An 8,985-nucleotide genomic window follows, 5' to 3' on the forward strand; every position below is an offset into this window, starting at 1 on the left:
AACACACTTAGAAATCTCCATTTGTCCTCTCACTTCCAATTTGTTTCCTCTGATTCACTACGTCAATGAGTAAAACAGCCTCACTTGGAACTAAGATTCCTTAATTTTCTGCTAGGCAGATTTCTTATCTTTCTGGGACAGACATTGTCTGGCTCTAATCAGATTGTTGACTGAGAAAACAAGAGCTTAGAGAGAGACTGAATAACATTCAAAACAAGCAAACATAAAAAAGCCTAGGAAAACATGAGTACTCTCCCTAAAGGAAAAAAAGAGTACACATAAACTAAGTACACTATTTTTTCCCTCAAGAATGTCATTTCTTGACTGAGCCAGATCATTATTTGGGAGATACAATAGCCATTGAATATCTTGTACTGAAATTTTTAAAAATCTGGTTACATTTTTAAATTTTTTATAGATTGAAATCTGTGTGTGAGTTATAGCCATAATCTGTGTATCCTTCCTTTTACACAGGTCAAATAAGTTTAGACTATAAACTATCAAGGCAAAACCAGTTGGTTACTAAAACTTATGAGAAGGAGCAAAGGGTAGTCTTAGGAAACAAACCTTAAATACAGAGAATTTCATGGGAATGAAAGTTGGTCAGATGATATGCCCCTTAAAGTTTTATATGGTTTAATTAATCGTTGCTCAATTTTTAAAGAAGCAACTGCATTTTGGATTTTAGGGAGGCTCCAAATAACAGAAATATTATTGGAAATCCTTGAAGGGCCCAGCAGGATGCGAAGAGTTGACTCATTGGAAAAGACTGATGCTGGGAGGGATTGGGGACAGGAGGAAAAGGGGACAACAGAGGATGAGATGGCTGGATGGCATCACTGACCCGATGGATGCCAGTTTGAGTGAACTCCAGGAGATGGTGATGGACAGGGAGGCCTGGCGTGCTGCAATTCATGGGGTCGCAAAGAGTCGGACGTGATTGAGCGACTGAACTGAACTGAAATTCTTAAAGAAGCAAATGCTTTTGGGATTTTAGGGAGGCTCCAAATGACAGAAATGTTATTGGAAATCCTTGAAGGGCCCAGCAGGATTTGTCTGTCCTTATTAACCAGAAAAGAAAAGTTATGACCTTGGAAGAGAAGTTTTGACCAACCTAGACAGCATATTAAAAAGCAGAGATACTACTTTGCCAACAAAGTCCATCTAGTCAAGAATATCATTTTTCCAGTAGTCATGTATGAATGTGAGAGTTGGACTATAAAGAAAGCTAAGAGCTGAAGAATTGATGCTTTTGAACTGTGGTTTTGGAGAAGACTCTTGAGAGTCCCTTGGACTGCAAGGAGATCCAACCAGTCCATTCTAAAGGAAATCAGTTCTGAATATTCATTGGAAGGACTGATGCTAAAGCTGAAATTCCAATACTTTGGAATGATGTGAATAACTGACTCATTTGAAAAGACCCTGATGCTGGGAAAGATTGAAGGTGGGAGGAGAACGGGATGACAGAAGATGAGATGGTTGGATGGCATCACTAACTAGATGGACATGAGTTTGAGTAAACTCCGGGAGTTGATGATGGACAGGGAGGCCTGGCATGCTGCAGTCCATGGGGTTGCAAGGAGTCAAACATAACTGAGCGACTGAACTGACTGACTGATTAACTAGAGAAGGTTGGGAAAACACTCTAGAGATGAAGTATTAAAGACTAGTGTCGTTATTGGGGTCATTAAGCATGAGTTCATGTATACGTATGGAACTGGTCCGTCTTCCTTAATCCTAACAGACTGAAATTTCCCACTGTATATTTCCCTTCTGGTCTTAAAACTGCTATTGATTTTGGAATTGTGATTTTTTTTTTAAAAGAACCACGTAAATGTGGATACATTGCAATTGTACTGTTGGGTCATTGTTATAATCTAACCTAGAAGGATGTCATAATTATTTGAAATAAAATTTAATGTAACATTTTGGTAACCTTTATTTGAAGTTTAAAAATTATCTTTACTATATTACCTTTTATTATATATTTTAATTATCCTTCCTCTTCTTAGTCTATACATTCCCTTATTTTGAAAGCTAAAGTAGCCTCAAGGAGATTATTAAAGTTAGGAATGTGAAATTCCTTATTTCCTTCATTCTAAAATCCTTGAATATGTTTGTATCAGTTATTAGGAAATCTTTTGTTGATATGAAACAAACTTTCAATCTGATAATGAGTTTTGTCTCCAATAGAGATAAAGAATCCAGGATCATAGAAAAAGCAAGGGAATTCCAGAAAAAGCATCTACTTCTGGTAAGCCTTTGACTGGGTGGAGCACAACAAACTGTGGAAATTCCTTAAATGGATGGGAATACCAGACCACCTTTCCTGTCTCCTGAGAAACCTACGTGCAGGACAAGAGTCAACAGTTAGACCTGGACATGGAAAAATGGACTGGTTCCAAATTGAGAAAAGAGTATGTCAAGGCTGTATATTGTCACCCTGCTTATATAACTTATATGCAGGATACATCATGTGAAATGCCGGGCTGGAAGAATCACAAGCTGAAATCAAGATTGCCAGAAGAAATTTCAACAACCTCAGATATGCCGATGATACCACTCTAGTGGCAGAAAGCAAGAGAAACTAAACAGTCTCTTGAGGAAAGTGAAAGAGGAGGGTGAAAAAGCTGGCTTAACACTCCAAAAATTAAGATCATGGCTTTGGGTCTCATCACTTCATGGCAAATAGATGGGGAAAAATGGAAACAGTGTCAGACTTTATTTTCTTGGGCTCTGAAATCACTGTGATGGTGACTGCAGCCATGATATTAAAAGATGCTTGCTCCTTGAAAGAAAGACTATGACAACTAATGTAGATAGCATATTGAAAAGCAGAGACATGCCCTGAAGGAATTCGTGTTGGTACAGAGGTGCCTGTAGGGGTCATGGGCCACCAGACCACCCCCGGGGCTGGAGGCCTATGGTCCCTCCTAGGCCCCGATTCTCACCTCCTCAACTCCTCACCTCCCGCCGTCTTGGGGGCCCCTATGGCTTGTGGCACAGATGGGGAGTGCATATTTTACCATCTGTGAAAACTTCTCTGTAATTTATTTTTTCCTCACTCAAGTATTAAACATTACAGCAAATTTAAAAGATATGAATGAATATCCTACAAAAAGAAAAAGGAAGACTTCACATCTTTCTACTTATTCAGATTCCTCTGGAATAAGCAGAATTGCAGATAGGTTCAGTGGAATTTTTTTTTTTTGATCATTGTTACAGTGTTCTATGAGACAACCAGACAAAATATTTTGACAATAAAGATGATGATTCAGATACAGAGACATCAAATGACTTGCCAAAATTTACAGATGGAATCAAGGTCAGAAACAGAAATCAATACAACCTGGTTCCCGGTCCTATACTTAGAATTCTAGACCACACTGCCTTTCCTACAGAAAAATCTGCTGATATTGAAATCTGTGATGAAGAGTTTGACTCTCCTGAATCAGCCCACCAGCAAACTCAAGAAGACAGCCCCACTGAAGTTCCACTACTGAAGATGTTCCAGTTGCCGCAGACGTGCATGAAATTTCTGAAGATTATGATATGGAGACAGGAAACAAATCCTCTGAGACTCTCCGAGACGAAACTGATGAAGAGTCACCAGCTAAACCTTGCAAAATTATTGGCAAGAGCCAAGCTCTGAATGTGACTGCCCAGCAGAAACGACCTTATTGAGAGCTAATAGCAGTGACCCCTATAAATGTGAACTTTGTGAATCCAACAGAAGATATTTTTCTGATTTAAAGCAGCATATGATCTTGAAGCATACTTATTCAAAGGTGTGCTGAGTCTGCAGAGAAAGTTTCGCTACCAGCTTCTGATCAAACATCCAAACTGCATGAAGAGGATCCCGACATTTGTAAATACTGTATTACAGAAAGCTGTGGTACATGTACACAATGGAATATTAGTCAGGTATCAAAAAGAGTGCATTTGAATCAGTTCTAATGAGGTGGATGAAACTGGAGCCTATTATACAGAGTGAAGTAAATCAGAAAGAAAAATACCAATACAGTATATTAATGCATATATATGGAATTTAGAAAGATAGTAATGATGACCCTTTATGTGAGTCAGCAAAAGAGACACAGATGTAAAGAACAGACTTTTGGACTCTGTGGGAGAAGGCGAAGGTGGCATGATTTGAGAGAATAGCATTGAAACATGTATATTACCATATGTGAAGTAGATCGCCAGTCCAGGTTTGATGCACGAGACAGGGCGCTCAGGGCTGGTGCACTGGGATGACCCTGAGGGATGGAATGGGGTGGGAGGTGGGTCGGGGGTTCATGATGGGAGACATATGTACACCCATGGCTGATTCATGTCAGTATATGGCAAAACCCACCACAATATTGAGTGGTTAAAATAAATAAATTAATTAATTTAAAAAAAAGTAATTTTTGAGACCCCGAGCCAGCACACTGCAGACATCCATTTTAGTGATCACCTTTATGGGTGTGAGAAGTGTGACGTACAGTTCTCCTAGAGCAGGGAACTCTACCTACATTTCCAGGAGCACAGCTGTGATGAACAGTACTTGTGTCTATTCTGTGAACATGAAGCGAATGATCCAGAAGGCTTGTATAGCCATGTGTTAAATGAGCATGCAGTTAATTAATAAAGTAATAAGTATAACAATGGAGAACATGGACAATAGAGCCTCTTAAACAAAATCACACCTGACCAATGTAAAGACTTCTTTGTTCGTCAAGTATGTGGGTTTCAGAGTAGACTTCATACAAATGTTAACAGATATGTCGCTGTTGGACATAGTACATTCTTTCCACATGTTTGTGATGACTGTGGGAAGGGCTTCTCAAGTATGCTAGAATATTGCAAACACTTAAATCACATTTATCTGAAGGGATTTGCTTATGTCAATACTCTGAATATTCAGCAGGAGAGACTGAAGATTTTAAAATTCATCTAGATCACAAACATTCAGCTGATTTACCTCATAACTGTGGTGAATGCTTGATGAAGTTTGGAAATGAAAGGGAATTAATAAGTCAATTTCCAATCCACAAGACACCTTGATTGTTCTCTTTAAATTCCATAATGTTGATGTGAAAAAACTACTTTGGCAATGTTAAAAAAAAAAAAAAGGCAGAGACATCACTTTGCTGACAAAAGTCCATATAGTCAAAGCTATGTTTTTTCCAGGATATACGGATGTGACAGTTGGACCATAAAGAAGGCTTAGTGCCAAAGAATTGATGCTTTCAAATTGTGGTATTGGAGAAGACTCTTGAGAGTCCCTTGGACAGCAAGGAGAACACACCAGTCAATCCTAGAGGAAAGCACCCTTAAATATTCATTGTAAGGACTGATGCTGAAGTTGAGGCTCCAATTCTTTGGCCATCTGATGTGAAGAGTTAACTCATTGGAAAGACTCTGATGCTGGGAAGATTGAAGGCTGGAGAAGAAGGCAACAACAGAGGATGAGATGGTTGGATGGCATCACCAACTCAATGGACATGAGTTTGAGAAAACTCAGGGAGATAATGAAGGACAGGGAAGCCTGGCTTGCTGCAGTCCATGGGGTCACAAAGAGCCAGACATACCTTAGCCACTTAACAACAACAGCATCTCCAAGAAGACTTTGTTTTCAGTATTCATTTTATTTGTTTTATGATGGTTTTACTTTTATATTATACTGAAGACTACCTATACTTATTACATTTAAGTGAAATGATACATTTCTTTATAATTAACAAAATGCTTTCTTTCATTGAAAGACAAATGCCATAAACATAGAGGGTCAGAAAAAGAAAGTTAAAAGAAAAAGTGAAAATGTAGTTGCTCAGTCCAGTCTTTTACAACACCGTGGACTGTAGCCTGCCAGTCTCCTCTGTCTATGGAATTCTTCAGGCCAGAATACTGGAGTGGGTAGCCATTCCCTTCTCCAGAGGATCTTCCCAACCCAGGGACTGAACCAAAGTCTCTTGCATTGAAGGCAAATTCTTTACCATCCAACCCACCAGTTCAGTTCAGTTCAGTCACTCAGTCATGTTCAACTCTTTGCAACCCCATGGACTGCAGCACACCAGGCCTCCCTGTCAATCTCCACTCCTGGAATTTACTCAAACTCATGTCCATTGAGTCGGTGATGGTATTCAACCATTCTTAACCTCTGTCATCCCCTTCTCCTGCCTTCATTCCCAGCATCAGGGTCTTTTCAGATGAGTAACTTCTTTGCATCAGATGGCCAAAGTATTGGAGTTTCAGCTTCAGCATCAGTCCTTCCAATGAATATTCAGGACTGATCTCCTTTAGGATGGACTGGTTGGATCTCCTTGCTGTCCAAGGGACTCTCAAATGTCTCCTCCAACACCACAGTTCAAAAGCATCAATTATTCAGCTGTCAGCTTTCTTTATAGTCCAACTCTCAACATCCATACATGGCTACTGGAAAAACCATAGCTTTGACTAGAGGGACCTTTGTTGGCAAAGTAATGTCTTTGCTTTTTAATATGCTGTCTAGGTTGGCCATAACTTTTCTTCCAAGGAGCAAGCGTCTTTTAATTTCATAGCTGCAGTCACCATCTGCAGTGATTTTGGAATCCCCAAAAATAAAGTCTGTCACTGTTTCCACTGTTCCCCCATCTATTTGCCATGAAGTGATGGGACCAGATGCTATGATATTAGTTTTCTGAATGTTGAATTTCAAGCCAACTTTTTCACTCTCCTCTTTCACTTTCATCAAGAGTCTTCATAATTTTTAATTTATTCTTTCAATATTTACTTATTACCTGCTTATTAATTGTAATAAAGGTACCAGATTACAAAAGTTTATTTCTTAATTCATGACCTTTCCTTTTGTTGAGAAGATTTACAATCTCTAAATTCAGCTCAGTAATTGGGTTGAATATTTACTCAGGAAAATAATTTTGTCTTACTTATCTATGAGGCATTTATTATAGTATAAACTGAAAATAAAAAGACATTTTGTGTATATTTAAAAAAAAACAAACTTCAGAAAATTGATGTCATTAATAACTTTATATTTAATGTTAATTGTTTGATTCATTATTATTTTTGTTGTTATTGAAAACTTGACTAAGTTCTTTCACTTTCCTTCTTGGTAGTTTGACCACAAGTAGGCATAGTAATAAAAGCTTATAAAATGAGACATACAGTCATAGTTTTAAAATAAGTAAAAATTTATGAAATTTTAAGGTTTTAAATTTATATACTGTCCACAGGTGGTACATACCCTTAAAATAATTAATCCCACCCCTCAACTTTCCTCCTTATACATACTGAATCTGCTTTCATACACCACTTAGCAAATATTTGCCACTATCTCATACTTGGAATATTCTGTCTGCCAACTGTTTGATTTTAGAAATATTAGTATCTTTGTATAACAGTGTTTGTTCAATTATTAGACTATTTTATGACATAATGTGTTTTGAATTGAGTAGAAAATTGAAAATGCTAAAATAGTAGACATATTAAGCATATTAAAAGTACAACTTTTAATTCATTTGAATTTCACTAATTTAATTCAATTATGAAAGAAAATAGAGAAGCAAAATGGTATAAAATCCTAAAAATCTATAATTAAGTACAGCTTTTCAAAAGTGAGGCTTAATGATAAATTTATATATGTTATTAAACATTGGACTGAGTGATAATTAATAATGTTACAGCTAAAATTTTTGAATACTTCTTTGCCCTAGCACAGAGCTAAGGTTTATAAAAGCATTGTATAATTTGATTTCCACAACAACAATATGAAATGTATGTCAGGAACTGTGAAGGGGTTGAGATTTTATTCTGCATGCCTGCAAGTTGACAGAGATTCCCAGATGCAGGTAGAAGATACAGACTAGTGGAACAGAGATGAAGAGCTGTATGTTACAGAAACTGCAGAAACCAGACTATCAGCATTTGTCCCAGTCTCCACATCCAGATTCCTATAGGGCAATGCAGTGAGAGCTGGGCGACTCCTGGGTTGTATTATAGGAGAGGAAGCCCAAATTTTAGGAAACTTCAATCTTTTAAAGGGACTATAAGCAAACTGGCCCAGTTTTTGCTCAGGAAGGAGCTATTATGATTATTATTATCATGGACAGCAAAAGATAGTGCTTCTAGCCTGGCATATATCTTTCAAGGTTGTTTGTTGTGCAAATATTTTTGAAAAGGTAGTCTGGAACAAAGTGTTAGGAGGATCTTGATTCACAAGATAAGCAGAAATACGGAAGATTCATGGGAAATTGGGCCTTCCTGGTGGCTCAGTGGTAAAGAACTTGCCTGCCAATGCTGGGGAGAAGGCAATGGCACCCCACTCCAGTACTCTTGCCTGGAAAATCCCATGGATGGAGGAGCCTGGTAGGCTGCAGTCCGTGGGGTTGCTAAGAGTCAGACACGACTGAGCGACTTCACTTTCACTTTTCACTTTAATGCGTTGGAGGAGGAAATGGCAACCCACTCCAGTGTTTTTGCCTGGAGAATCCCAGGGATGAGGGAGCCTGGTGGACTGCCGTCTATGGGGTCGCACAGAGTTGGACACAACGGAAGCGACTTAGCCGCAGTAGCAGCAGCCAATGCTGGAGATGCAGGTTAGGTCCCTGGGTTGGAAAGATCCCCTGGAGTAGGACATGGCATCCCACTCCAGTATTCTTGCCTAGAGATTTCCATTTACAGAGGAGCCTAGTGGGCTACAGTCCATAGGGTCACAAAAGAGTCGGACATGACTTAATAATTAAACAACAACATGGGAAATTGTCTCCCAACATTATAAATTTTGTTATTCCCGGTTTAAGAAAGTGAAGTTTTAAAACTTCAGGTAACTTATTAAAGTCACACAAATTTGTATCAGAACATCATTCTAGTGGTCTAAATGCAAAGGGAAGCTCATAATTCTATGTAGCTAATGACAGGATGAGAATTCACCAGAGAGTCCTTTGTTTAGAGAAGACTGCCATTCGTATTTCTATGATAACATTTTATTATCTGTGGACTATG

The 8,985-nt window shown here is 38.4% G+C and overlaps 1 pseudogene; it reads left to right on the forward strand.

The window, feature by feature from the left end:
• Positions 1 to 2,104: 2,104 nt before the first annotated feature.
• Positions 2,105 to 5,177, forward strand: LOC785767 (zinc finger protein 639-like; annotated as a pseudogene).
• The last annotated feature ends 3,808 nt before the right edge of the window (positions 5,178 to 8,985 follow it).

This window comes from Bos taurus, chromosome 10 (genome assembly GCF_002263795.3).
Source record: "Bos taurus isolate L1 Dominette 01449 registration number 42190680 breed Hereford chromosome 10, ARS-UCD2.0, whole genome shotgun sequence".
NCBI classification, from domain to species: Eukaryota; Metazoa; Chordata; class Mammalia; order Artiodactyla; family Bovidae; genus Bos; species Bos taurus.